This window comes from Sorex fumeus, unplaced genomic scaffold (assembly GCF_029834395.1).
Source record: "Sorex fumeus unplaced genomic scaffold, SorFum_2.1 ptg000034l, whole genome shotgun sequence".
Taxonomy (NCBI): domain Eukaryota; kingdom Metazoa; phylum Chordata; class Mammalia; order Eulipotyphla; family Soricidae; genus Sorex; species Sorex fumeus.
Genome location: NW_026606091.1, coordinates 43,545,070 through 43,566,553, shown reverse-complemented (window position 1 = coordinate 43,566,553; position 21,484 = coordinate 43,545,070).

Sequence of the window (21,484 nt, the reverse complement as noted above, 5' to 3'; positions counted from 1 at the left end):
AAAAACCTCCGAAAATGCTACAAAAAGTATCCTTAGAGGAATGAGTTTGAAGATTGTTGTATTTCACCAAGAGGCCTTTAAGCCCTTCTATAAGAGATCACTAACATGTTGTTAAAGGTTGAGCCATATATATATATATATATATATATATATATATATATATATATATATTCGTGGTGTATTTGATATGCCAAAAACAGTAACAACAAATCTCACAATGGAGATGTTACTGGTGTCCGCTCGAGCAAATCGATGAACAACGGGACAACAGTGCTACAGTGCAGGGGTATATATAAATATCTGTTAAAAAATATTTCCCTCTAAGATTGGTTGCCTCATACTTTGAACACCATCAAATGTGGTGCGGTACTCTTGGAGTATGAGTAGGGTGTGTGGTATGAAGTGTTGCGTGGCTGCAAGTGTGACTTTGTCATTCAGGAATAGGTTCACTTGTGGGTGAGGCTTGACCCAAGCATGTGGAGAGTGACCCTGAGCATGGTGGCAGTTGAGTTCTGGAGGTTTCTGACTGCTGGGGCTGGGTCCCTTGGGGTGGGGAGGGGTTTCACCCACTTACCTCTGGGGCACCCAGAGTGAAATAGTGGCATCCGACAGCATTCTTCTAATGTGTAGAACTTGAAGACTATAAGCCAATGTTTCCCAAAATGGGCAATATCATCATCCCTGAAACAATCAAGGGATTTACAGTAACCTCTAATGCAACTGGTGATGTTTTCTATTTAAAGAAGGTAGATATGAGAGGCCACTAGTGAATTGTTTTCCTGCTGAAAACAGGTTAGTTGGTCAAATAAACTTGGGAGCCCTTTCCCTAATTATGAGTTTAATATGATAAGATAAAACATCTTGTTTGTCTTCTGGTGTATAAATACATACATTTGAACATACAAAGTAGAAATGTTTTGTTGATGGATGATTTAAAACTTTTAATTAAATAGCAATTATGGTATTAAGGTATTCTGGACCAGTGGTGGTGGAGGATGGGCACTGTTGGAGGGATGGGTACTTGATCATTGTATAACTGAAACCCAAGCACAAAAGTTTATAAGTCTATAACTGTACCTCATGGTGTTTCACTAATTAAAAAAATTAAGAAAAAACAACATATACTATAGTAAAGGACATTGTTTAAAATTTGTAGAAAAGTGTTCGTTGATATAACTAACATCAAGCAAGCCTGAGTTTCGTTATTCAGTTTTTTTGATACAAGTTTTGAGAAGTATTTTTTTAAAATTTTTATTAGTGAAACACCATGAGGTACAGTTGTCGACTTACAAATTTTTGTGCTTGGATTTCGGTCATACCATGATCAAATACCCATCCGAAGTATTCTGAAAAAGATAGAAATTCCTGTGTCGGGAGCAATATTCTATAATACCTTCTGCTAGTTTCTATTCCTCTTTCTGTATTTTCAGTCTCTATAGCTCTCAGTTTATGCTGTTTCTTTATGATTTTATTCTTATACTTTTATCCTTGATGCTTATGTTTAGTTGTGGTTGCTTCTTGGATTCGGGTTTGTCTTCCTGATGGCATTCTTCCTTCTCTGTGGTGCTCTGGTAGTTTATTCCCTTATACAGTCCCTTATCTAGTCCCCATGGAATCTAACTTCAAGCCCCACATCTGAGAGAAGAAAGGAGCTTATTAATTTTTTTGAAAGAGAGAGCTTTCTGAATAGAGAGATGGGTAGCTGAAACAAAGAGAAATTTGAAATGAGATAAAATGAAACACAAAAATCTAAATGTATTGGAGGACAATAAGCATCAGTTAGCTGAAAGATCAATTAACCAGACTCTCTATCCTTCAAACATTTCCATTAGCCTTGAAAAAAATTCTAAATAAAGTCATTAAAATAGCAAAACAGATGGATGAGATCTGGGACATCAAAAGAGACAGAGTTTAATACAAGAATTTAATAGGACCCACCTGACAAAACAAAGACAGGACTTGAGTTTGTGCTATTGAAAATAAAGACATAGAGATACACAGGACAATGTCTATTGGACAGCATGTGCTTAAATTAGCCTTTAATGCAATTTATAAAGCACCAAAGCATGCCTGAGACCTAGAGGACCTCATTGGAATTAACTTCTGATGTTTATTGACTTCAAAAGCAATTAGGATGCAGACCCCAATGAGGCAAGTCTTCCTACAATAATACAGGAAGTATATTTCAAGTCCAAGGACCCAGGAAAAGAGTTCATTTCTGTATATCAGACAATAAAAATGAGGTATTTCTCTGCATCATAGAAGACAATTTTCTAAATTACTTGCCAGGTCTTAGGAAGACTATTTAAGCCCCATATGCTGGACCTATGAGGGTCAGAGGCATTTAAAAGGAGGTGACATCATTACCAAAGACAACAGCCAAATCACCTGGATTTTATTGTCTTTTCTCACACTTAACAAACCTTTGGGTTTAACTAGTTATTGCACAATCAGTTGCAAAGCATAATGGAACCTCAGTGAGTAGAAGATTAAGCTTGTGTTGCACCTGTTATGTTAAACTCATAACGAGACTGAACCCAAACTCACTACCTAAGGATGCCTCATTTTTGTTTCCATTGAGGCTATATTTGACAGTATTCAGCTTGGCCGAAGACACTGACAGGAAGTATTTCCAGCAAGTGGTGATTTTACTCCTTTCATGGGCACAACTACGGATATTTAACTGAGATTTAACTTACTTATAGATGAAGTGGGGATCAACCCTCAGGAAGACAGTCTTGCCTGGAATAAGGAAGCATGACAAGGCTGCAAACCATTAATAGTTTGTTTTAAGAGCAGGGTTCCCTCCCATGTCTCTGTTTGCCTCTCCTTGTTTTTGGATTTGGGGCCACCCCTAGCTTACTCCTGGCTCTGTGTTCAGGGGTCAGGTCTGGAGGAACTTGGAGGACCATACACAGTGCTGGGAATCAAACCCTGGATTGGCCACATGCACGGCAAGTGCCCTACCCCTGCCATGCTGTCTCTCCAGTCCAGGATTTCCCTCTGTAACAGTGAATATGGACTCAAAATTGGAATCCAAGGAAGAATCCATGTTTCAATAATTGAGATGGGAATCACACTTGATGCATGGTTTTCTTGGCTTAGACATCAAGTCTTATTTCAGAATTTCTTGAGTATGCTGGCTTCCTCAGGAAGCACTGGCTTGGGAACCAAGTAGGAGTCACTTGATAGTAGCCTTAGTGGCTGTGAAGAGTAGGACGTGGAGGAAGGCTTGACCCAGTCCCACACTTGGCATAGGCCTGGACAAGGTAGACTGTTTTGTGCTCACCTGGCACTCAGACAGTGAAACTTTAGAGGTATTGACCATCAGTATTTATTTTAAGGGCTGGAGCGATAGCACAGCGGGTAGGGCGTTTGCCTTGCACACAGCAAATGTGGCTGACCCGAGTTCGATTCCTCCACCCCTCTTGGAGAGCCCAGCAAGCTACCGAGAGTAACGAGCCCCCACAGCAGGCAAAGCTTGGCAAGCTACCCGTGACATATTCAATATGCCAAACACAGTAATAAGTGTCACAACAGAGACGTTACTGGGCCCTCTCGAGCAAATCGATGAACAACAGGAGGACAGTGACAGTGATTTATTTTAAAACGTTTCATCATTCGTGGGGTAGCTCTAAGGTTCTGAAACATATTTTGCCTACTTTCCCCTTTTCAGAAAAAAAAATACAAAATCAGTATTCTCCTGGAGATCTACTTTCTTTAAGTAAACAAACAGAATATTTCCCAAATTATACTCAAGGCCACATCCCTGTAACATGGAATCACCTCAGTGTTTCCTGGAGAAACTCTTGGGAACACTAGCAGAGCTGGATATTCTCTATTATTCTCTCCATTTACATACAATATCTTTTCCATCACACTTGGTGCCTAGGGAGAAAACTAACGGCCCACATCAGCCCCACTCTCTGGCCCTCTATCTGCTGGCAGAGTTCTATTGTTGGGGAGTTAGGGAAATCAGAAAGTAGGTGAGAGAGAGTTAGGGTCTTTGCCATCTGTCTCCCTCTCTGCTGGATTGGAGAGTTGTTGCCTTTTTTGGTCATGATTGCACCCTTTGTCAGCTGGCTTCTCCTCCTGCTACAGTGCTCCCTGGATTCTGGCCCCTGCCCATCCCCTTTGCTCTTCATACCTGGAAGTGGGTGTATACCCACTGTTTCCAGATCTCCTTACCATCACTGATAGTCTTTCTTAAAACCACCACTAGCTAGGATCTAAATATATATCACTTAATCACTTAATCACTTAATCCCCGTTATTCATCGATTTACTCGAGCGGGTGCCAGTAACGTCTCCATTCATCCCGGTTGCGTGCTAGCGTAGCCCAATGGTATCTGTTCGTTTTAGGAACATGTAGAGCCTCAAACTGATCATTTAGGGTACCTTAAATATCCTTAAATATCCAACCCGCACGGCAGAGCCTGGCAAGCTATCCGTGGTCTATGCCAAATAGACCAAATTGATATGCCAAATCCAGTAATAAATGGATCTCATTTCCCTAAATATATATATTTTTATAAAATTTACTGCTATTTTCCATCTTGTCTAGATCTGACTAATGTAGAAGAATCATCAGGTTTAAGTATGAAGACTATTTTGGGTATTATTAATGCTAAGAAAAATCTGAAAACAAACCAGCCACTTCCATTGATTGATGGAAGAGCGGCTTTGATGTATTTATAGTATAAGGTATTATTTAGCCAATAAAATGATGTTACTAAAACATTTAATGTTAATACTCAGTTTATCATGTAAAGGAGAAAAATTGTTAATGTCTCAAATGGTGCTACAATGTACAATGGTACTATATAAATCTAAAGTACATCTACTTACATCTATTTATCAACTGAGAGAAATACAACCAATATTGAAAGTGGTTATCTCTTACCTTAAAGATACCTTTTTGTGTTTTTCAAACATACTAGAGTAAACATATATGAAAAGACATGTTATAAAATAGAGGAGAAGCATATGTGATTTTGATAGACATTCATTCTTGTTGGGGCCACTATCATTTTAAAGGTTGTTACAATGAACTTGCTATACTTTCAACTTCTCTGGTCACTCATGGGCATAAGTTCTTCTTAAGAGTGACTGGTTGGGCAGTTCTTTTTCCAAAAAATTTTGTGGAGACCTTCCTATATTATTCCTGTCATATAATATTGCCCTTGTTAAACCATTTAAGGATAAATTTTTTTAAATAAAATCTGAAGGTATCACATGTAAAGACTAGAGAGATAGTACAATGACTATTTGAATATGTCACATGCTTGCAACTTTTTGAGGGAGCATTCAGAAACCTTTGTTCTGTAGTACAGAGGAATAATAGTAACTCTATCCATCTTTGGTGACAGATGGTATAAATAACAGCAAAGAAGCAATGCTCAAGTAACACATTTTACATATGAAAGCAGAGAACAACGCTAAATGTCTCCATTTTTCTTCTTTCTCTTTTCTTCTCTTTGAAATATAATAAATAGCATGTGAAGTATCTCACCCTGGCTAGCCTAGCATGGAAGTATCTTATAGTTAGGTACTCAGATCCATCAACTCTTTTTTCAAAATCATTAATCTTTGTTTCTTTCTCCCTTTCATGCTGCTCTTTCTTCTGACATGTTAACATTATCAAGCAAGTCACTGGTGCTTTTAGTATTTTTCGTAGAATATTCATTTGGTATTAAATGTATTTACTTCATTTAAAATGTAAATCTGATTATTTCAAATCTGATGACTTAGAGGATCAGGTGATATATGATCAATTAAGTATTGAACTAGACCTTGCCAGACTTGACATTTGTATGCATATTCTTTTTGGGTTGATTTGGCAGCCTTGAAATGTCATGAAAATGTCTCAGATGGAGAAACATTGCCCCCAGACTTGTAGATCAGTGATAACAGCCGTGGTTCTTTGCCATATAGTCAAATCCCACTCGCATCTCAGTTTCATTACTTTACATTATTATCAATCTTTCCCCTTCTTTCTTTGTATCAGGTATTGGTTAAAGAAGAAGGTGCTCCTAGTGGTTAAGCTGTGAGTAAAACTGAAAAAAAAAACACTTCACCTCATTCTTTTTTTTTCTGGACATAGATAATTTAATTTATTTGTCTGAACTCATGTTTTAGTTAAATTGAAGATGGAAAAATATTAAGGCTGCTTAGCATCAATACAGATGAAGCAATGCTCAAGTAACACATTTTACATATGAAAGCAGAGAACAGTACAGCAAACCATAAAAGGAGAGAGAGAGAGAGAGAGAGAGAGAGAGAGAGAGAGAGAGAGAGAGAGAGAGAGAGAGAGGGAATGTGCCACAGAAACCGGGGGTGGGAGGAGGGATACTGGGGACATTGGTGGTGGAGAATGGGCACTGGTGGAGGGATGGATACTAGAACATTGTTTGATTGAAACACAATCATGAAAGTTTGTAAGTCTGTATCTGTACCTCATGGCGATTCATTCAGACAGTAGCACGGTGCTCCTGTTGTTCATCGATTTTGCTTGCTCGAGCGGGCCCAGTAACATCTCCATCGTGGACTCGTTGTTACTGTGTTTGGCATACTGAATACATCACGGGTAGCTTGCCAGGCTTTGCCGTGTGGGCGAGATACTCTTGGTAGCTTGCCGGGCCTTCTGAGAGCAGTGGAGGAATCGAACCAGGCTCGGCTGGGCCAGCTGCGTGCAAGGCAAACGCCCTACCACTGTGCTATTAAAAAAAATTAAAAAGAAAAGAAAAATCCTAGGCATCTGTGGGTGTGTAATATTGGCGTTCATATGGGTGATATGTCTTATTCCTTCGATTCTTCGTTCCCACTGTGGTCACTGTTGGACCTTATAGTTGCATTGCCTGAACATTCTTTGCTAGAACTTTGTCAGGCCCCTTAAAATCTCCTCTACGTCCTGCATTGGAATCCACACTTTGCTGTTTTCCAACTGAGGCTCATCTACAACATTTTAATGAGTGGGGCAATTACTCATGTGCATGAGAAAATCTTTTATAATGCTCGCTTGGGCCCTGTCCAAGTTTGAGGTAAGAGATAATTGTGCCTCTGGTTGGGAACTCCATACTCTGTTTATGGTATTTGGGCTTTGTTTGTCTTTCAGTAACTGTGCTACTTCCCTCCCTCCCCACTGACTTTTATGGAAATGATCTTTTGCTGCCTGAAGTGTGTCATTCTGCATCTTGCCAAGACGAAAGCCTCTCCATAGAGAAAATGACCCATCTCTTCCCCTCTGCCTCCTTCTGACTTAATTATGCACCGCACTTGGCCCCTCGAGAGCCCAGTGAGGAACACGAGGAAGTCCTGGCTTGATCACCAAGCCCTAGGGTCTTTGTCAATTATCATCTGGCACCCATGAGTCTGGCCAAATTTACAGGCATGTCTGTCTCTCAAAACATGTCAGGCCTGAAGAGTGATTCACTTTTTTTTTTTTTTGAGCCGCTATAAGTAGAACAATCTTTTCCATTAAAACCCACTTTACTCTCTTCTCAACACCCCAGAGCCTCTTGAACACACCTTCCACTCCACGTGTGATGCCTGGGAGACAGCGGTTGAATAACATTACATGTTTCCCAGGATTTGTGGCACGCACTGTGGCATTGTAGTCTAGAGGGAGCGCCCCGACGTGCAGGTAGATGTGCTGGATTGGAGCGGTCTGCTTCTTTCTTGGCCAGAGATGCATTCTCTATGGAACCTCTTACCTCTCCCAGTCTCCATTTTCTCAGAGCACAAAAGAGATCAAAATCTCACTGCAATGGTGGTGGTTCAAAGGCAAAACTGAGATAATGCATGCACAACTAAGACACCATAAAATATAAATGATTATTTTATGAGGAATAAGAAAAGAAGTGCTCATTAGACATATTCCTTATCTCTCTCTACTTTATTCTCTAAGGGAAAAAGAAAATTGCTTTGATTTCACTTTTTTTTTTAAATTAGGAGCTCTTATCAGAGAATTCAAGAGTCCCATCAAAGTCTTACTTTCCTTCCAAATTCCGAAGCCCAGATCTGCAGTCGAATGCAAATTCTGCTTTTTCTGAAACACCTTGTGCGATTCTGATCTCCAGCATTCCTACTGAGTGAACGATCTCCACATGCTATGCTGATTGTTCCCGGCTCTTTGAGGAAATAGGAACACAACTCGTTCAGTTCATGCATTCTCTTTTGGGGTTGCTTATTTCTCTGTCTCCTCCCCTAGGCTTACAGATGAGACAGCCTGTATTCTTCTGTTCATGTCGGGGTGTTCAGGTAGCAGCATAAGAGCGGGTGCAAATCACAAAGTCAGGACAGTCTCTTAGCAGAGAAGAAAAGACAAGAGAAGAAAAGGAAGGAAGAAATCTAGACATGTTATACTTAGAAGCATAATCAAAGGACACTTGTAACAGAGAGCAGCCATACTGGGAAAGCCTATTATTACACCCTGGCTGCAAGTGTTGTTTTCATATTCGGGAGGAAATATATTATTTGTGTTTTGGAATAGCCCCATCAATCTGGTCTCTTCATCCCTGTCCCAGACTACCCCTGGAGTTGTGTGGGCAGAGTGAGGAGGTCCCTGGTTTGAAATGGTAACAAAAGGCTAATGAATGTTTTCCTGCTCTGAGCCAGTGACTTGGAGTTGCTGAGGAGGAGATAGGAGGAAAGCCCTCCAAGTCAGAATTCTTGGGCTTCTGCCTTACCCTCAGCCCTGCATGTAGCTGCCTGTGTTATGGGAAGACTCTGGAAGTTTGAAAATGACAGCCAAACACTGCTCTACATGGTTCTTATACGATTTTTTAAAATATTATGTCAATTGGGAGTTATTGTTGGTTTGATGTCAAGTATCTGCTTGGATACATTTCCCCCTGAAGTGAAAGAGGAGAGCAGAACAGTTTTGATTTCCATACCTGTCTCAGGGGCCTGTCCTGAATAATTTTAGTTAAACTTTTGCAACGGGAGCAGAGTATGGCTGTGGAAAAGAGTGCTGACAATGGTGTCCCAAGAGCTGGGTTTTGACTTGAACTCTGTCCCTCACTGGCTGTGTGACTCTAAACAGCTTGTTAAACCTCTCTGTGACTCAGTTCCTTCCTCTTTAATGTGGTGACAATAATACCCAGTTTTCTAGCTTGTGTTAAGTTTGACTAATTGGACATATACAAAGCTTCAGTGTCTGGTCTATAGCAAATTCTAGGTATTTGGTAGGGCTCAGAGAGCAAAGATCTTTTGGTAATCTTTTGGGAGCTACAGTGGCCTTGAGAATTGGCATGGGCCACAAGGTTCTTATCCTTTGGGAGAGAGTGACAAAAATGCCAGGTGTCCTGGAAATGCAAGAACTTCTTGCAAATGGCTAATGAGCTGAGCAGTTTCAGGACTTCAGGTTGGTTGGCTAATGCAGTGTTTATTTACTTGTGTCTACCTTTTGCCTCCCCAGGACATTTCAAGAGGGTAGCACTGTAGCACTGTCTTCCTGTTGTTCAACAATTTGCTCAAACGGGCACCAGTAACGTTTCCATTGTGAAATTTGTTGTTACTGTTTATGGCATATTGAATATGCCACGGAGAGCTTGCCAGGCTCTGCCATGTGGGCAGGATACTCTTGGTAGCTTGCCGGGTTCTCTGAGAGGGATGGAGGAATTGAACCTGGGTTGGCTGCGTGCAAGGCAAATGCCCTACCTACTGTGCTATCCCTTCAGCCCAAGAGGGTAATAGGTGAAATGTGCATAAATGGGTTGAAGTGATAATACAGGAAATGGGGTCTTGCCATGCATGCAGCTAACCCAGGCTAAATCCCCAGCACCCTATATATTCCTGAGCACCACCAGGAGTAATTCCTGAGCACAGAATCAAAAGTAAGTCCTGAATACCACAGGGTGTGATTCCAGACCAATAAAAAATAGCATAAATAAGGGACCATGGTGCGAGACTGAAAAGGGGCCACAGAAAGGAATCAAGGTCAGAAAGGGGCCATGGAGAAATGTTGAGAGGCACTGAGCTAACTGATAGGCTCATCTAATGGTTTGTAAACAAATGGACACTCATGGTGGATAATTCTCCTTCTCAATGATGAAAACAAGCAAGCTAACACAGTGAAAATCCATCCTGATCAGTCATCTGTCACCATGTTTTCAATAGCTCTTTCAATTTTGATTCACATGCAGATGTTTATTTTATGCTTGGTAATGCAGAAAGTTGCAGATATTATTCTCTTAAGAACCAACTCATCTGCTGAAGTAAAAGTGTCAAATCCAGGCAGGGCTGCCCAGAGCATTGCTAGGGCTGAGTCCTGTGTGGATGGCTCTGAGGCAGAAGCTAGTGGCTCTCTAGAGTGGAGACAGTTTGTGTCCCATGGAACACATAATGTGTAGTAGGTGTTTTTGGTTTGCAAGGCACGTGGAGGATGGGCTATGGCTGCCAGAGATAGAGGCCAAGGATGTTGCTAGATGTCCTACAATGTAAGAGACAGAGACCCTCCCTTCACCAATAAAGAATTATTTAACCCCAAGTACCAGTATTGCTGAGGCTGAGAAACCTGCTTTAAAGAAAAGGGAGTAACAAAGTCATAGACTCCACCAGCCCCCAAAGTGTGCCCACAATCTGGTGTTCCTGGGTTTCTAAGATCCTAGAAAATAGACTCAGACTTCAGAGTCCTCCTGTGACTGAGTGGCTCACAGATCTGGTACATTTGTCTATAAATGAATGAATGGCTTTACAGGCACATACCCACGAGAATGGGGAGCCATAGAGAGTCAAGGAAACTGAGTCAAGGATGCAAATGTGAATCCGGTCTTGCTGTATCAATGGCAGAGTTTGACACCTGTATCAGTCAGAGCCAAATGCTATTAAATATCAAGGTACTATTAACTCGACTGACTGTAGCTTCTTGTTTCCTTGCGTCACCTGTACCATCATCTGCTTTTGCTGTCTCAGTTTATCACACAGGTTATTGAATAGTCATGGTATTTTTGTTCTTGTTTTTGAAGCACACCTGTCAGTGCTCAGGGATTACTCCATGCTCTGGGCTTAGGGATCACTCCTAGAGATTCTTGGGAGATCATGTAGGGTGCCAGGGTTGGATTTGGGTTGGATATGTGCAAGGCAAGCATTGTATCTACTCTGCTATCTCCCTCAAGCCCTCCAATCTCACTTTTCCCTATTCCATCTATGTTAAATAAAGCGATCTCATTGTATTTTGACTTGATTGGATCAAATTAAAATATTGATGAAATAATTTCATTGTGTGTGGTGTGAATGAATAATGAGAAGCAGTTTAATGGTATAAAAGTTATGGTAGGGCATTTATCTCTTCTAGAAATATTTGTCTACAATAGTAGATCTTATATAGCTGTACTCAAGGAGCTCTTTTTAATCCTAAAGTAACCAGAGAATGGGCATTTTGATTATAGAGGGGATGGCCGGATATCTTGACAGTGCCAATAGCTTGAGCTTTATTCATTGATTTAAATGTCTATTGAACATTACTGAGCACCAGGTTGGCTGGTAAATAATTATATCCCATAAGTGGTCAATCCAGCAAGAGAGAGATGGATTGTGTTCTCACTGCACTATGGAGGCTCTTGAAGGTCATGCTGTGGAAGGCGTATGGGGCTGAGGGATTGTGGTAGTGGATGAATGGTCAAGAGTGAGCCTTTAGAGAATGTACATTAGAGAGCCTGCAAGGAGGAGGAGAATCAGAATAGGAGAGAGAAATCAAGCAGGAAAACAGATTAGACAAGAAATCGACATGGAGTTAGGGCGGAAGATACAGAAGGGCAGAGGACAATGCACCACAGTAAATGGTGAGTACAAGGTAGAAGGAGGGAGAGTGTGAGCTTTCCCTGGGTTCTAAGATCCTAGAGAAGACTCAGGGTTTGACACCTGTATCTGTCAGAGCCAAATGGGCTTGTTAGACTCAGGCTGGTTTTTACTTTCCATCAATGGGACACCTGAGCCTCTTGGGTAGGTAATAACTCCAGGTTCGTCCCTGCTTCTCTGTTTGCTTTGGTTACTGGAGCTCTGCAGAGGAAGTCTCTGTCTTGGTGAATGGAGGTCTTCTGAGAGCATAATTTTGGGTGAATTGCAGTGGCATCATCAAAGCAGCAATAATTGGCAGGTGACAGTATTGGCTGGAACAGTCAAGTGTGGATTTGGACAGTGGTGTCACAGGACAAGAAAGTGTGAATTTCCTTCATGGGACTTCCTTTGCTGTTCGAGACACAGGAGGCAGGGTGGAGGGAGTGTTTGAGGTGGGAGGAGAGAGGGCTGAGAGGATAGAGGGAGCCTAGAATGGGAGATTCTTCATTCCTTTCTTTTCTTTTTTTGCCTTGTGTGTCACACCCAGCACTGCTCAGAGGTTACTCCCGGCTTTGCACTCAGGAATTACTCCTGGTGGTGCTCGGGAGACCATATGGGGTGCTGGGAATCAAACCCGGGTTGGCTGCATGCAAGGCAAATGCCCTACCTGGTCTACTATCATTCCAGCCCCAGATTTTTTATTCTTATGAGAGTAGAAGGTATTTGAAACTGGGGTAGATATATCCGTGGCATTTTCTAACAAGAGAATTAAAGATAGAGAAGGGACCCTGGAAGAAAAATTCAAAAAGCTCCCACTGAGAGATAAGCAGAAGGAAAAAGGTCAGTTGGTATGAATTAGTGCTGGGGGCGGGAGAAGGGAAAGTGGGAAAAGTATCAGGATTCCAAGAGAGGGCCTGCTTCCAGTAACAGTGAGTGGTCCATGTGGTGAATGCTAACATGGGGCCAAGTAAGGAGAGAGTTGCTGGATTTGGAAGGATCACTAATGTTTTGCCAAGAATGTTTGAGTCTCCTGGGGAAAGCAGAGAAGGATTTCTAGATCTCAGTGCTATTGCCTCACTAGACAGCAACAGCAGGTAGCGGTGCTCTAAGAAACATAAGGTGGTAGAGGGATGGAGACATTTGCTGTTTGCATGGTGACACTGGAGTTTTCTAGAATGTTTATAGCAAGTAAGAGGATGAGAGTAAAGATATGAGAAGGAATGATGATAGTTTGTCAACTGAGTCTCGTCTTCAAGCACCCATACCCTCATTTTCTAAGAGCCTAAATCTCCACACTGCCTGAGCCAGGAATATCAGAATCTTTGCAACCATGAGCCGTAATTCTAGAACCACAGTGGTTCCTGAATAGCATGTTTGCTGTGATGAAGGTGGCAGTTGTGTTCAGAGACTTGGGTCAGGAGAGTGGTGATGTTGCTGCCTAGAAGAAATTTTGCCTGTAGGTGATGTCAGTACCCCCGTTCTATACTATCGGTGCCCTCCTAGAGAGAAAGAAATTGTCAGATAATCTCTGGGTCTCAGAGATTCTGATTGGAAGCTGGGCACAGGGCCAGGGCAGCTTGTTAAACTAGGTTATGTGGGAATGTGCCCAGGGCTGCTGAGAATAGGCAACTCTGATCGGTGTGTATGGGCTTGTTAGACTCAGGCTGGTTTTTACTTTCCATCAAAGGGACACCTGAGCCTCTTGGGTAGGTAATAACTCCAGGTTCATCCCTGCTTCTCTGTTTGCTTTGGTTACTGGAGCTCTGCAGAGGAAGTCTCTGTCTTGGTGAATGGAGGTTTCCTGAGAGCAAAACCAGGCTTTTCCTCAGGAATACTGGTGGTTCCCTCTCAAGAAGAACCCCTCTGTGCCTGATGCTCTTCCAGGGACCTTGCACGCTTCTTTCACTCACCAAAACTAGCAAACTGGCCAGGTTGGCCAGGTTGGTGTTACTTCGGCCATGTGATATACCAGGAGATGTGACTCCATGGGGTTGGTGGAGTTGCCCAGTGCCAGACAAGTCAAAGTTTGCAAAGTTGGATTTTGTTGGGCTTTTCTTTCTCAGAGACCACCATACGGTGCTGCCTGCCTCTTCTGGGTACCATATCTTTAGTCCACAACACACATTTCCTCTTCCCTGATGCTCAAAAACCCCTACAGTATCCCTGTGGAAGGTTGTTAGACCACATGACTTACTCCTTCATTGTTTCCTCCAGAACAGAAGTTCCACACAAGAAGTAGCAATAAAACTTCTCCTAACTTGCCTCTGTGCCTTCCTTCTCCCTCTCCCCACGACAATCTCCCTTCACAGAGCCCCAGAGGGAGTTCTCTTCAAGCCCACGTCACTCCTGTGTCTGAAAGCTCTCCGTGGTTCCCCTCGGCTACTGGAGAGATGCCAGGCTCCTTGTCTTGGCACACAGGGGAGCCCTTTATGATTTCTCTCTTGCCCACATCTCTGGCTGCAGCCTCCACAACTTCTGCCTGCAGACAACTTTTTTTGGCTTTTCTAACCAGAAATTGAATGCATTCCCATGTTTCTTTACACCTCCACCCCTCCCCCGCCAGGCTTGGCTCAAAACTGTTCCTTTTGCCTGACATGTCTTAGCCTCTTCTCCACTTAGGAATGCAAATAGCACCCTTTCTGTTACATGGTCTCAGAATGCCCAGGTGAAATTACTCTAGAACATTCTACATTGAATTTTCTTTGATTGCACAGCTGATTTTGTGAAAGTCAGCGAACAGAGAAGAAGAGTCAAACTCTGGGCCTGATTTGCAGGTAGCTCTCAAAAAAATCAGGATTTAGTCATTTGCAGGTGCCACTGACTTTAGTGATTTTGGAGGTTGTTGAGTTTCATTGGTGGTGGTGGTGGGTGGGGGGAGGGCTTGCTGCTTCATCCCACTGTGTAGGGGTCTAGTAGAATGGGCAGTTTATCAAAGCTTTAACTGAATCACCCGATTCTTGAAGCACTTACAATGCTTTTCCTTTTTTTTCTCTTTCACTTTCAAAGATGCCTTAGGAAGCATCTTTGAAAATGTTTTATACAGGGAGTATTTTATGGTCTTCTTCAGGGAGACAGAAAGTACTTAATTATGCGGCCTTAATTAAACCTCTGCACTTGCAAAGTCAATCATTGTTCTCATGGAGATGGGACCCCAAGATCACTTTCTTGGCTTCTTTCATAAATTTTATCGTGGTCTTACTCTTGAATCCTATCACACTTCTTATACTCAGGGGCTGGGGAGCGATCTCAATGGGCCAGATCACATGCTTTGCCTGCAGGAACCCCAGATTTTATCCTGAGCACTGTATGGTACCCTGAGCACTGCCAGAAGTGTCCCATGAGCCAGGACTTGCTCCTGGGCACTGCCAGGTGTGGTCTCAAACAAAAAAGTTGCTTACTCTGTCTTTCAAGTTTGTAGTTTCTGGAAACTTTTATTAAGTTGAAAAGTTGCAGGCCTGAAAGGGAAGGGTTATTTTTATTTTCCTACTTAGGGGTGAGAGAACTCACTTCAATTATTTTCAAATACTTTATCATTTGTAAAAAAGGCATCATGCTTTATTTTCCACTGACTGTTCTCATAACCAGAATTCCATAAATGACCATGTTTAGATTTGCTGGACATAACCCTCTCTGTTGTGTTCTTCTCACCCTCCCAGGAATGATGCACTGTTCATAGTCTTTCCTCTTTTGTGCAGTTTGGGTTTATTGTTTCTCCTTTGTTAATATCAACCTCTGTTATATCCTGCAGTGAGCAAGCATATCTGTCGGGGTTTTGTCAGTCCACCTTCTGGAGCACACAATAGCTGGAATTGTTGGACATGTCCAGTTCCCTTCTTCACTTCTCTGCTGTGTCTTTGATTATGCCCCAAAGAATGTGTGATTTCTTCCAGCCATGACGATGAGGGCAATAGTGAGGTGGCATGAAAGCTGTTCTTTTCTGCTAAATTGGAAGGGACTGAACTGCAGATTCACAGTCTGGTTGAAGAATGGTACAAAACCCCGATGCTAATTGCAGTGTGGATTCAGATGGCTGCATCTCCCATCATTGGCTGCTAGCAGTATTGAAGCACATGGCATTGGCAAGCTTTGTTTTCTTTCAGTGCTAGAAAGACTTGTGCTCATGTAATGTCTTTCCAAAGAACATAACCAGAGAATTCCTGACAAGAGCCACCGGTCTTGGTGGTTCCTGGGATTAAATAATGTGACCATCATGGATCAGGTAGAATATTATGAAATTAGAGCATGGGGCAAAGGTTTACAGAGCTAAGGCTTGGTCCTGCGCTTTGACTAAAAAGTCAAACAGAGTTATGTTTTAACTTTTCTTTTTATTCTGCTGGAGGAAAATATTTGACTTTTGTTTTTCATTATTTTACTATTTCACTCATTTCTGTACTTCTGGCTTCCAACTGTGACTAGGGAAATTGCCAAAATGTCAGGCAAGGTAATCCCCCCTTCCCTGACCAAAGGCTGGAAATATGAAAACTCCACCAAATGAAAGAATTCAAGTTCCAGATCTGTTGTACAGACTGTGAGTTTGGGGGCATATTGCTCAAATATTTTTTTTATGAAGCGAAATAGTTTCATTGAAAGAAGTATACTTTTAGTAGAGAAATGTGAGGAGAGAGAAAGGTGAGCAAGATACATGCTCAAGAAGGAACGTGGGCTCCTCCAGAGGAAGAAGAGCAGAGAATGTTTTAGGGAAAGCACTATACACAATTTCTCCTAAACTATCTTGACTTAGAGTTCTCTACATACATAAAAGGTAAATCTGGGGTGTTGTTAGATGGAAGAAACTTTGGATTTGGTTGGTCCTTTCACCTTTTTATCATGACCATTAGATTCTTTTGTAATTTGTTTTCTGAGGGTGTCCACCTCTCTCTCTCTCTCTCTCTCTCTCTCTCTCTCTCTCTCTTTAATAGAATTAATATTTATTTTCAAATGTTGACTTGAGTGAGGGCTGGAGCGGGTAGGGCGTTTGCCTTCCACGCACCTGACCTGGCCGACCCGAGTTCGATTCCTCCGCCCCTCTGGGAGAGCTACTGAGAATATCTCACCTGCACAGCAAAGCCTAGCAAGCTACCGGTGACATATTCAATATGCCAAACACAGTAACAACAAGTGTTACAATGGAGATGTTACTGTGCCTGCTCGAGCAAATTGATGAACAATGAGGGGACAGTGCTACAGACTTGAGTGAAATTTTTAACAATAGTATTTTGAACAATATACACGAATAAAATATGTGAATAAAGAGAATTAACACCCACAAGTTTTTGCTCTTATTCTTTGCTGTAAGCTAGAATGTTGTTATAAAAATCATAGTGGTGTTTGGTAAATAATTTTTTAAAATTTGAGTAAAGTTGCTCCTTATTTTCAATACTTAGCTTATTTGGCACCATGTTTTATTTTCTCCTCATGTAACACTTTATATACAAAACAAACATTAGGAAGAGAAGTGTCTAACATATTACAAAATATACGTAGAATATATTGACTTTGGGGATGCAGAGATAGTACAGCAAGCAGAGTGCTTGCCTTGCACACAGAAAACCCGATTTCAATCCACTGGCATTTCATATGCTCCCCCATGCCCCACCAGGAGTGATCCCTGAGCACAGAGCCAGGAGTAAGCTTATGCCGTGATCACTGCTGGGAGTCCATCCTTCTCCTAGTGGTAGGTCAAGTTTATGATTCTGGGTTGTGCCTCTCTTTTCTCCATTTCCAAAGAGTTCAGTATCTGTATCTCAAAAGGATGTGGTCCACCTGTTTAATGCAATGGAAAGAAGTAGGCAATTTCTTCTTCACTTCACTTAATCACTTAACTTCCTGTTAGTCATCAATTTGCTCGAGCGGGCGCCAGTAATGCCTCCATTTGTCCCTGTCGCGTGCCAGTGTAGCCCAAAGGCATCTGTTCGCTCAGGGAACATGAAGAGCCTCAAACCGATCGTTCATGATCTTCACGAAGAAGTCTGACCATCTGGTAGGTGGGCAGCCACGCAGTCTTTTGACATCCCGTGGGATCCAGTCAGTAACAGCTCTAGTCCAGCGGTCGTCTTTAAATCTCATTACTTGACCAGCCCATTTGATTTTTGACACCTTGGCAAATGAGACAGCGTCCCTGATACTATTACCCCAAAACTCATTATCAGGATTCCCTATGCAATATTCCCTATCAGAGACTTTAATCCCCTTAAAAATTATAAGGAGTACCATTAGGTCCATTGTTTATAACTTCTTCATGTTATCAAAGAGTGTGACTCTGGTATGTAAAAGGAGCAAAATCTCATACTAACTTAGTGTTATGTGGCCCAGGGTGGTTTATTGAGTGCAGAGTTCTCAGTCTGAAAGAGAAATTAGATAGACAACAGCTTTTAAGAAATATTAGGCCCTGGAGGGGAGGAAGAGGAGAAAAACTTCTCTTGGTCCAGGAAGAGCAGAAACATTTAAGGAAACAAGAAAACAATGACCAGAACATAAGCTTTTCCTTTGTTTTGCATTCTGGGTTTGCCATAAAAGGAAGTGTTTGGGGCTGGAGTGATAGTACAGTGGATAGGGCATCTTCCTTGCACACGGTTCACCTGAGTTTGAATTTTGGAACCCCATATGGTTCCTTGAGCCCTGCCTGGAGCAATCTCTTGAGTGCAGAGACAGGAATAAGTCCTGAGCACTGCTGGGGATGACCCAAAAACCAAAAAATCAAACCAAACTAAAACAGAATCAAAAGAAAGTGTTTCCTATTTCTGCAAGAAATTCTGTAAAAAGACATCCTACTTTGTTTTTCATGTTGGGTCTTCTTAAAGAAGTTTCAAATCCCGAGTGGGTTCACAATGACGATTTGCTTCCTATCAGAGTCTGCTGGATGATGGATGACATGGATGGAGCTGATTTTATCTGGGAGAGATGAGCCCAGCTAGAAATTCCATTAAGTTTCACGGCAAAGTGGTGAAGAGATGCGTATAAGAACACTATGTGACTGAAACCCAATCATGAACAAATTTGTAACTGTGTATGTCACAGTAATTCAAAAAAATTGTTTCAAATTTATAAAAGCGTTTTATAGCAGTGGTGATACTTAAAATAATTGTTCAGACCTTTTATGATGATCATCACTGTTTTGGGGTCTCGCAAAAACAGTTTGGATGCAGGGGCTGGAGCTATAGCACAGCCTTGCACGTGACTGACCAGGGTTCAATTCCCAGCATCCCATATGGTCTCCCAAGCACCGCCAGGAGTAATTCCTGAGTGCATGAGCCAGGAGTAACCCTGTAGATCATTGGGTGTGACCCAAAAGACAAAAAACAAAAAAACAAAAACAACTGTTTGGGTGCTTGGACATTGGACATTAAAAGGAAATTGGACATTAAAAGAAGAATGTGTGAAGAGGCATGGAGAATGACCACTTTTTCAACGCTTACATATAGTATTTTCTTAGAGTACTCATGGAGGTACCATAAAAATTCACTTTGCAAGTGGTAAAATTGAGTGTAAGTTTTCTCATCACATATGAATTTTTTGTATGACACAGAACTCAATTTGATTTCAACACCTGTGCTTTTTTTATTTTCTATTTCCTTATTACCTCTTTGGAGAGAATACAAAATGATTGGTGTCACTGCTTTTGCTAGTTTTAATAATCTTGAACTCTGGTTAATTTATTTGATTCCATAAAATAATAGTAATTTGTTTTAATCGCTATTACATACCAAGGAAAGCTTGACTAAGACATAATTTCTTAGGAATATGTAGATTCTTAACCAAGGTTAGGACTACAGTATATGCATCTTGATGATTTAGCAGTGATTTATGGCATCATAACTTTCCTTTATGTTTGTACTGAGCATTCTGGAACTGCCTTAACCTAGACGGGCTGATGTGGATGGATAAGCATTGAATTTATGGCCAAGACTGGAGTTTAAATTCCAGCATTACTTCTAGCATTTGAGGAGATCCCGTGGGGAATTTCTTTTGCCTTCTTTTGCCTTCAGATTCTGAGTCTGAATTTTTCCATCTAAAGCAGTGAGAGGGTTGAGCTGCAGGATCTGTAAAGTAACTATTCTAACACACTTGGATTTTGTGACACCGGATATTTTAATTGGAAGCTTCCTGTAGGTAGGGGCTTTGTTTATTCACTACTGTATCCCCAGAGCCCAGAATATATGAATATATACAAGGATATAGTACACTTAATAAATACATGGATGAACCTGCTTTCTTTAAAGACTCAGTATTGATTAACTATGGCTTCTTGGCAAACTTATGTGTTGGGTCTTAACTGGACACTAAACATTCTTGCATCTATTGCTAACATGACCAACATGCCACTCTATTGTGTATAGCTTTTGAATTTTCTGGAAAGTATTACAGTGGCTAATCTTATTTATTTCTGTACCCATGCATTTACCTCATCCTTTGCTTACTTTTTCTTCTGCTCCCTTATGTCTTTATCTACTCAATTTTTTTTGTTTCTGTCTCTCTATTCACCTGCCCATTCACTGATTTTCTCACTCATGCAACATTTATTAATTACTTTTCCCCCATCTCTTTGCTTGCATTCTCTATGGTCTTTATTTTCTTACCCAAATGGCCCTTTTGGATTTATTCTTACATTGCTTGTTAACTTACTAGATTGGAATGTGGGGACAAAGTTGGTTCCATATGAAAGCATTCAGTACAGACCTATACTATTTGCATTCTGAGAGGTCACTTAAGGAGTGACAGGGAGTAAAAGGTGCAGGAGAAGATGTCTTGGCTTAGTTGCTGTATTTTCCCCCACAATTTCCCCCTGTCCCTCACTCCCTGAAACTCAGTTACTTCTCTAAACTTGAGAAGGACTATATGAGCTTTTACTTAAGTTGGTTTCCATTTGAATAGTTCTCCCTTGAGATATATAGATAAGCAGTACAAAACAAGTTCTTCAAGCAAACCAATCTTGGGAAACATTGGGAAAATTTAAAGTAAACATTTGATTAATAAAATCTTTCAAAATATATCATTACTGTGAGTTTCTCAGAGGCTCTAATATGTGAATATTATGTTAAGATTCTTTCAAAGGGGTGCCATATCATGAAACTTCCAGAACTGTTGGTTGTTCTTCAAATTCTATTAACTTTAAAGTTTTTCAGGAATGAACTGGGCATAAGACTTGGTGCTATGAGATCTGCAACTATTTAATTCGTTTTTAAATTTTATTATATATCACTATGTTTTGTGCTGGAATGATAACACAGCAGATAGGGCGTTTGCCTTGCACGTGGCAGACCCAGTTCGAGTCCTTGGTCCCTGTCGGAGAGCCTGACAAGCTACCAAGAGTATCCTGCCCACATAGCAGAGCCTGGCAAGTTTACCGTGGTGTATTCGATGTGCCAAAAACAGTAACAAGAAACCTCACAATGGAGAAGTTACTGGTGCCCACTCGAGCAAATTGATGAACAACAGGAGGACAGTGCTATGGACAGTGTTACCACTATGTTTTAACAAATTGATCATAATGCAGTTGTTTAAGGCATTCAATGTTCCAATCCAATCCAGTCTATCCACTAGTGTGATCTTTCCTCCACAAATGTCCCCAGTTTCTTCCCCTCCAAAAAAACCTCTCCCCTTATCAGGCAGAAACATATTTACTTCATATTGCTGTGATGGGCTGGAGCGATAGCACAGCGGATAGGGCATTTGCCTTGCACACAGCCAACATGGCTGACCCAAGTTT